This window comes from Panthera tigris, chromosome D2 (assembly GCF_018350195.1).
Source record: "Panthera tigris isolate Pti1 chromosome D2, P.tigris_Pti1_mat1.1, whole genome shotgun sequence".
In the NCBI taxonomy this organism is placed as follows: Eukaryota; Metazoa; Chordata; class Mammalia; order Carnivora; family Felidae; genus Panthera; species Panthera tigris.
In genome coordinates, this window is record NC_056670.1 from 23,610,251 (window position 1) to 23,618,981 (window position 8,731).

General features: G+C 42.2%; 1 long non-coding RNA gene across 2 annotated transcripts in view; it reads right to left on the bottom strand.

Moving 5' to 3' along the window:
• LOC122231932 overlaps nucleotides 1-8,512 on the bottom strand; it is a 28,119-nt gene extending 19,607 nt beyond the window's left edge. For both annotated transcript variants that reach the window (XR_006209229.1, XR_006209228.1), the window contains exons 1-3: nucleotides 8,187-8,512; nucleotides 1,711-1,852; nucleotides 987-1,223 (exon numbers count right to left, since the gene is read on the bottom strand). This is a non-coding gene — a long non-coding RNA (uncharacterized LOC122231932). The remainder of the gene's footprint in view (nucleotides 1-986; nucleotides 1,224-1,710; nucleotides 1,853-8,186) is intronic.
• Between the last annotated feature and the right edge of the window lie 219 nt (nucleotides 8,513-8,731).

Here is an 8,731-nt window from a genome sequence, read left to right on the forward strand (position 1 = left end):
TAGTTGGTAAATTAAGAATAAGTGGTAAACAGAAAGTAATCGCCTCTAACTACATTTCACTGAGAACTAATGTCCCTCTGACCAGTCAATAATGTTAACTTACAAAAACAGTAAGCCAGGTTTCTCCACAGTGACAACATAAATAGGCAATGATTACAGTCCTTGAGCTTTTGCCCCCCCCCTTCCAGCTTGACTTTGCAGGAGCAGGGGAAGGAACTTGGGGTCGGGCTGTTACAGCAAAGCACACTCAATACCACCCATGACAAAGGGGCTGTGGTTGATAATACCAAGGACCAGATAGTCCCTCTGCTCTTACACTTGGCTTCTTCTATGACTGGAAACATCAAACTCACTCCAGGAAGAGTCAACTACTTTCTCTTACTTCAGAATTTGGAAAGAATGATTGTTCTCTTGACTGATTATTCTCTGCTCCCATTTCTCACCTTGTTCTGCTTCCTGGATGTGTTCTCTGCCTTTCTCTGCCCTGCTTTTGGCTCCAGGGGGCTGGCCTCTGCAGGTACATCTCCCACCTTGCCCCCTGATGTGCAGTTCACTCTGGCCAGTGAGGGGCCCAGGTAAGAGGGTGGGAAGAGAGCGAGATCAATGTAGATCTTCCAAACCCTGTGCTTCTGAAGCGTGTCTCTAGAAGTAGCTGTGTCTAATTACTCCACATTACAGCTCTTGCCAAGCAGCCCCTAACCTAGCACTCCAGCTCTCAATAGGCTCTGAGGACTCTGTGTCCTCCCCTGGGCCCTGTGCTCTAGGACTGATGATGGCCTCTGGTCATCTGATGGTCTCTGGGCACCTCAACCTCCCTAATTTTTTCTTATCCCTGCTCTCACCTCTATCCTATCATTACAGCCTCTTCATTCAAATCATCTGGAATGAATTCCTTCCTGCCTGTTTGACGGATAAACCTCTGATGTTTGGGTCTCTTCTCTGAGTCATGGAGCCCCATGCCCTCAGCACTGGGGAAGCCTTCTTACCTTCCTTAGGCAGGTGTGGCCCCAGGCCCAGGACCGGAGTTTAGGCTATTCCAACCTGGCAGCTCCTTGAAAGATACATTCCAGACCCTCCTGGAGTGGAGCCTTAACAATTTCTATTTTGAAAGAAATCCATGAGGCAAGAATAGCAAAATAGTGATAATTGTTCAAGTTGGCTGATGGGTACATGGGGCTCGTTATACCATTTTCTCTGCTTTTGTGTATGTTGGAACATTTTTGCTATAAAAAAGAATCAGACATGTAAAATTCTTAGTTGAGAACCACTGTTTCAAAGTAGATGTCTGCAATATATTTTGCTAATCTCATTATTTCCTGTCTTTCATTGGCTCCCATCACACCATGGTAGGGTCTCCATCTGGGTAAATAATGGGATGGGACAAAGAGATCCAGCATCTTTCAGTCCCTACCTCACAGATACCTTTATAGATTGGGGTTGAGCAGATTTGGCTAAGTCACTTGGTCCTTTTTAAACAGTTTGCATTTATATAGACATAGTTTGTGACCATTAGCCAAACAGTTGGTACAGAATTGAAAACCCAGGTTAATACACTCTGGTGTGGCTCTCTCCTCTGTCCCTTCTTTATGAGAAATTCCTCAGAAGTCAAACCTTTCTATTTGTTCCATGCAAGAACAGGACACAGAATTTTGAGTAACAAATTCAGATTTCCAGTCTCTGCTTCTGTGTGATCTTGGGCAAGAGCCTTACCTTTTCAATTTCTCTGATTTCTTTAATTTCATAGCAATAGTAGTTAAAAGTACGTCCCTGGCTCTGAATCATAGTTCTGCCACTTCCTATCCATGCGACTTGGGCCAAGCTGCGTAACTTTTGTATGCCTCAATCTTTCCATCTGTAGAATGGACATAGTAATAGAAACAACATCACTCGGTTACTGGGGAGATTAAATGAGCTACTATATGTAAAGGGAGTAGTGTAGTACCTGGTGTATAAGTTCTATATAAGTGGTGGCTGACGCTGTTATCATTACTGTTACTTAAATTTACATTTATAACTCTGGAGGATGAGACAGAAGGAAACATAGCAACAGTTTCAGATATAGAGTTTCTAGGGATTTTTAAAATCATGATAAAATTTGAAAATGGCTGCTGTAGAGTTTGCGAAAATTAATGGCCATAAACTCCAGGGGGGGAAGAGTCATTCAAACAAGCCAGTGCAGCCAACTCCTTAATTGCTGGTCATTTTGTACACTTCCGAGCTTCCACACCAGCCTGGGTGGAGGGCCTGGCTGGATCTGGAACTCTTCTTCTCCTGCTCTGGCCTGGTCTGAGCAAGCAACCCAAGTTACTGGGTTTGATGTGTGGGAGGTGGCAGTGAAGGGAGCGCAGGGGAGCAGGGACGATGCTCCTAAATCACACAGAAAAGACAAAAATGCCGAGATGGCCTTGGCTTACGTGTGTCCATTCTCAGCCAACTTGAGGACACACGGCTTCATTTAACAAACTCGACCTCATGTTCCTGTCCATTAAAAACTATGCAAATGTGTTTTGAATTTTCTAGGCAAGGGTGTATTACCTCCTATTGCTGACTATTAAAATTCCTGATAAAATCCAACCTCCAAAAGTTGGACAGCAGGAAAGAGAGAGAGTCAAGGAAAAATTTAGGCCTTTTAATAATGTAGCACAAAAACATAAATTAATAAGTTGACCCTAAAAAGCAGCTCCTTGAGTACTCCTTTGGCTGGGAGGAAAAGGGCTAACCTTTCTTTTCTTCACACCTAACCTAACCGAGCCAAATACCTGTAGGCTCCAGATTGAGGACCCTTGTTTCAATGTTCTTTTAATGTAGATCTGGCCTTTACAGGAGCCAGATGCTGAATGATATAAGCTGATTTGGCTTTAAACTAATGTCTAGCAAATGGTGAAAGGTAGCTTTTCCTTAGACCAGTATGTCTTTGCTCTGAAATACCAGTCACTTATACTCTTTGGTATGGTCTGTTAATTTCTCCAACGCCTTGTGGCATGTCATTAAAAGTCACCAGCTAAGAAAAGTCAGGTCTTCTGTGACTAGTTTTTGTTTTGTGAATGTCAAGGAGACATGTGGTCATTGTGCAAAGACTATTGTTCTGAAGACTCTCAGGGTGTCCAATTGGGGTGGCTGCCTGCCTTGTGATGTGCCCCAGTAGCCATGTCTGTGCCATAACCCTTTCTTTGCGGGGAATGACTTTCCTTCCACAAGTTCTCATCCTTCTACTCCCTGTTCTATTGTATGTCCTGGACAGAGCTGCAACAGTGCACTGCTGGCCACAGCGGAGGGTTGAATGGTAGGTAGTTGACTTAAACCGAGCAGTCTGTGTCTCACACTCCACTTTGGGTTGCGGCTGGGAGGGGCACCCAAGCTGGTCTAACCAGAGTCCTTCCTCAGGATGTATCTCCCCGCACCCAACGCTTCATTATGAAAATTCTCAAACAAGTTCTAAAAGAATTTTATCGTAAACACCCACCACCTCAACTCTATCATTTAGCATCTTACTACATTTGATTTATTATCTATCTATCCTTATATCCAGCTATTAATTCAAATTATTGTTGGTGCATTTCCAAGTACATCACAGACATTATTAGTACATTTTGATGTAAGAGTTTTAGGATGCATTCAAATAGGGTTTAGTGTTTATTTACAGTGGGTTTTCCTTTTGACATAAAAATCACATACAATGAAATGCACATATTTTAATATTTGCAGAGTTTTTTTTTGAAAAATATGTACCTTCAAGATTTATTTTCACAGGAGTGGAGGAGTAGAGAGAAAGCTTCTTTCCCTTTTGGAAGGTGAGGCTCCAAGATGTGAGCCCAGAGTGGGGCAATTATGACTCTAGCTGAGGATTCTGAAAGCCAGCTGGAGATAAGAAAGCTGACATATCAATGTGGAGGCAGAGCTAAGAGACAAAAATAATTTTGAAAGTATTGTAGTCATTTCTACCCTTTTTTTTTTGCAGTTTGGTTACATGAGCCCATAAATTCTCATACTAGCCTATTTTAAGTTGTTTTTCTTTTACTTACATTTAGTCCTGACTAATATTTGATATGTGTGTGTGTGTGTGTGAACCATTAATTTTATTTATTTTTACTTTTTTAAATAAATTCTTCATTTTTAATGTTTATTTATTTTTGAGAGAGACAGAGACAGAGTGTGAGCAGGGGAGGGGCAGAGACAAAGGGAGACAGAATCTGAAGCAGGCTCCAGGTTCTGAGCAAGCTGTCAGCACAGAGCGAGTCGCGGGGCTTGAACTCACAAACTGCGAGATCATGACCCGAGCCGAAGTCGCATGCTCAACCGAGGCACCCTAAACCATTAATTTTAAGGAAGGTATTACGTGTCTATTGCAGGTATCAGCACCCCAAGTTGGGAGAGGTTAAGAAGGTCTAAGGTTTCTCATAAATCTAAGGGACTGTAGATCTAGTAAATTGAAAGCATTGGCCTCACCTGGGTTCTGGCTGTGGCTCCATCCTATGTGGGGATAAGAGAACATTATGCGTAGGCACTAGCAGCTTTATTCAAAGCAGACTCTAACATAAAAATAAAAGCAAAACGTGACATATCTTAACCTTAATATTGAAAGTACAGTTACTGATAGAAGTAAGGACCCTTAGAAACAAGACCCTAACATACTTGCTAATTATTTTTTTTCTAACTTTGAGCATTACCCAGTTTTTGTGGCTTTAGCTAAATAATTACAGAAACAGAGGCAGTATGTTTTCACTGTTAGAGGTAGAATAGGTTGCAAAATGCCAAAATGGGTCCGATCTGGAAAATGTTGAGTCCATGTGTGAGAGAAGGGAAAAAAGACGAAGACTCTCAATCATCCGAGGGGGAGTAAAGGAAGTATTTTATTGCCCAAGAGAAATTTTGACTTTTTTTGGATTTTGGTTCATACATATGATACTATTTATCAGTTGTGTTATTTTGGTATCCTATGGTCAGAGTTTATTCCTCTTTCTCTCTTTGTCTCAAACCAAAATAAAAAGTCTGTCTTTGGTGAGTTCTATATAGGTCAGAAAAGTGGTTACTTTGGTGGGGAAGGGAAGGGCTTGTGGATGGAAAAGTGTCCATGGAGGGTAGGTGCCCAAGTTCTTTTTCTTTACCTGAATGGAGGCTACATGTGCCTTCCTCTTTTATTAAAGTATGAATTCACTTTGTAGGGGTTTTGTTTTTTGTGTTTTGTAATTTACAATAAAAATCCTAAAATCTCGGGGCGCCTGGGTGGCTCAGTCGGTTAAGCGGCCGACTTCGGCTCAGGTCATGATCTCGTGGTCCGTGAGTTCGAGCCCCACGTGGGGCTCTGTGCTGACAGCTCAGAGCCTGGAGCCTATTTCAGATTCTGTGTCTCCCTCTCTCTCTGACCCTCATGCTCTGTCTCTCTCTGTCTCAAAAATAAATAAACGTTAAAAAAAATTTAAAAAAAAATCCTAAAATCTCAAGCAAATATATAAAGACAAGATTCGATAAAGCTATGAGATGAGTACATTTTTAGTGCTTAATTCATTATACGCTTTTCTGTATCATTGGAATATTTCATAATATAAAAGTTTAATTAAAACCGTTTCCTCCTTGGCCTCCAACTTTTTTTTTAAAGAACAGAATTTTTTACAGGTTTTTATTTCTGATGCCTGTCCAAAGTGACAGCAAATGACGGTCATCCCCAAATTGTCACTAGCACCTTCTTATTTTGCATTGTCTACTGAAATTAGCTCTTTGATCTCCAGAGTTTCTAGGTTCCTTAACTCTTTTGTGTGAGTTTTAGCTCGATTCGTTTTATGTCAAATATGTGACCTTTACTATATATTTTTATAACTTCCAATTACATTTTATCTGACCAGATCTACTCATGCCAAAGTGAATGGGAATAATTAAAGTAATTATTTGGGTAACTTATATTAAACCTTACTTGTTCAGATAATTTAAAGAAAAACAGAGAAAAGAGTGTAGTGATGAGGTGCTTGGATGGCTCGGTTGAGTGTCTGACTTCAGCTCAGGTTATCATCTCACGGATTGGTGGGTTTGAGCCCCATGACAGCAGGGAGCCTGCTTGGGATTCTGTTTCCCTCTCGCTCCCTGCCCCTCCCCCGCTCACACGTGCTCATTCACTCTCTCAAAAATAAACATTAAAACAAATTTAAAAAGAAAGAGTCTAGTGGTGATTGTCCTCCGTTACCCGATTATTGTCCCAATTCCTCGTTTTGTTTGGATTTTGAGGTTCTTTATTTTTTCCCAGACTTTATTTTTTTTAGAACAGTTTTAGTTTCACAGCAAAATTGAAAGGAAGGTGCAGAGATTTCCCACATACTCCCTGAACTGATGGGTCATAATCACCCAAAGTCCATAGTTTACATTAGGGTTCATTCTTGGTCTTGTGCATGTGGTGGACGTGGACAAATGTATAATGAATGTATCCATCACTATGATATTACACAGAGTCTTTCCACTTGCCCTAGGAATCCTCTGTGTTCCACCTCTATTCATTCCTCTCTCCACCCTGCAACTCTGGCAACCACGGATCTTTTTACTGTCTCCATAGTTTTGCCTTTTCCAGAATGTCATATTGTTGCAATCGTGAAGCATACAGCCTTTCAGATTGCTTTCTTTCACTTTGCAATATGCATTTAAGTTTCCTCCATTTCTTTTTATGGCTTGATAGCTGGTTTCTTTTTAGCATTCTATAATGTTCCATTGTTTGGATGTAGTGCATTTTATTTACCTATTGACTTACTGAAGGGCATCTTGGTCACTTCCAAATTTTGGCAGCTATAAATAAAGCTGCTATAAACATCCATGTGCGTGTGCGGGTTTTTGTATATACATAAATTTTCAGCTCCTTTGGGTAAATACCAAGGAGTGTGATTGCTGGCTCTGCCGGATTGTATGGTAAGAGTATGTTTAGTCTTGCAAGAAACCACCAAACTGGTCTTCAAAGTGGCTATACCTTTCTGCATTGCCACCAGCAATGAATGAGAGTTCCTGTTGCTCCACATTCTTGTGAGCATGTGGTGTTGTCAGTGTTCCAGAATTTGTCCATTCTAATAAGTGTGTAGTGGGATCTCGTTGTTTTAATTGAGGTACTTAAGCATATTATATTAGCAGGGCATTGGTGAGAGCAATAGCTGATAATGTTTAAATAGTTGCCATATGCTGGGCACTGTACAAAGCACTTAACAAACATCATCTGATTTAACATAAAATATCATTCCACCACTCTTGTGTTATAAGCACTACTACTGTCTCTAATTTAAAGATAAGAAGACTGAGGCTTTGGAGGGCAACATTTCCAAGTCACACGGTTAGCATGGGACAGCAGGGCTGGCTTCATGGGTGCAGACCTAGGGAGTCACACTGACCTTGTGGTCAGAAAAGTCCTATATTTAGTTTAGTGCTTAGAGATCACTGTCTTGAGGTACTTAATAATTTGTGCACAAAGAGCCCTGCACTTTCATTTTATACCGAGCTTGGCAAATTCTGCCCTGTAGGGTGGAGCTGGGTATTTGACATCAGAGGCTATGCTGTTAATCACTAGTCTATTCTGCCACTCTTTACCTCTCTGAATGAAGCTAGAAGGAAAAACAAAGAAACAAAACAATGAAAACAAACAAAAACACCTCAAGAAGGAAGTAAACAAATTAAAAAAAACTAGTAGCAGATGACCAGCTGACATGGTGTTTGGAGAAATTAATTTTAATATGTGTGACTTGGGCTTCAATGAACATTTTCTGGACATAGTTCTTGGTAAATAAAACGAATATGGGCAACTTGTTCTACCTTAGGAGATACACACACTCCCATGATATAAGGTTCATTTTTCTATATTTATTGCATGCGGCTGATTCAAGAGCCTTTTCTAAAACAAACCAGTATTTGGAGATCAAGGGTGAAGTCATCAAATCTGGAGATTTGCTCATTGTTTCCTCCAACCCAGGAGTGATTCTCACTACCCCGCTTTTAGACCTACAAACTCCATCCACCCTTACGCCAAGTGAAGCCTCTGCACAGAAAGTGCCAGGAAAACTGTGGCTGCGGATTGGGCAAACGACACTGCGCGTGCCCATCCGAGGAAGACCCAGGAGGAGGCGCGGCCATTTCTTTTTCCGGTGCGCCCTTAATTTCCGGTTTCCTGTGCTGTGGGTGCTGAGGCTCCCTTCCTCGCCTGCTGTGGCAGCTACTGGTGCACTTACCGGGTTTCTTGCCCTTGTTTTGCTTGTGGTCTCCGCCTGTGCTTGCCTCCTCCCTGGGGTTGCTCAATTTGAGCTGCTAGATAATAGCTTGTCTCATTTAGCCGCAAGGGTCCTCCTGGCTTGGCGGCGAGACGAAGCTTGGCTTGTACTCCTCCCTGACGCGTCTTGCTCAGTGGGCTGCGAGGGTGAGGGCTGGCGGCCGCAGAAAGGTGGAAGCTGGTGCAGGGCCTCCGCCCTTCATTGCCCCTGACCCTAGGAGGCCTCTGCTGCCTGCTCCTTAACAGCCTGGAGGCTTTGATGCCTCAGGGGTGTTAAATCTTACAGTTTAGCGTTACTTTCTAGTCAGAAAATGGAATCACAGGAGAAACGGCTTTTCTTGCCACATGGGGGCTTGGCCAAGGTTCATTGGTAGTTACCAACGTTCCTCTTCTCGCCCCACCCAGCTCAACAATGCCCATCATTGTTTCCAAGAGGGTTTCACCGGTGTCTGGTGAGCACTTGTACAGGCAGGTCCGCAGCAGCACCCAGCAGAGCGTTACATCTTC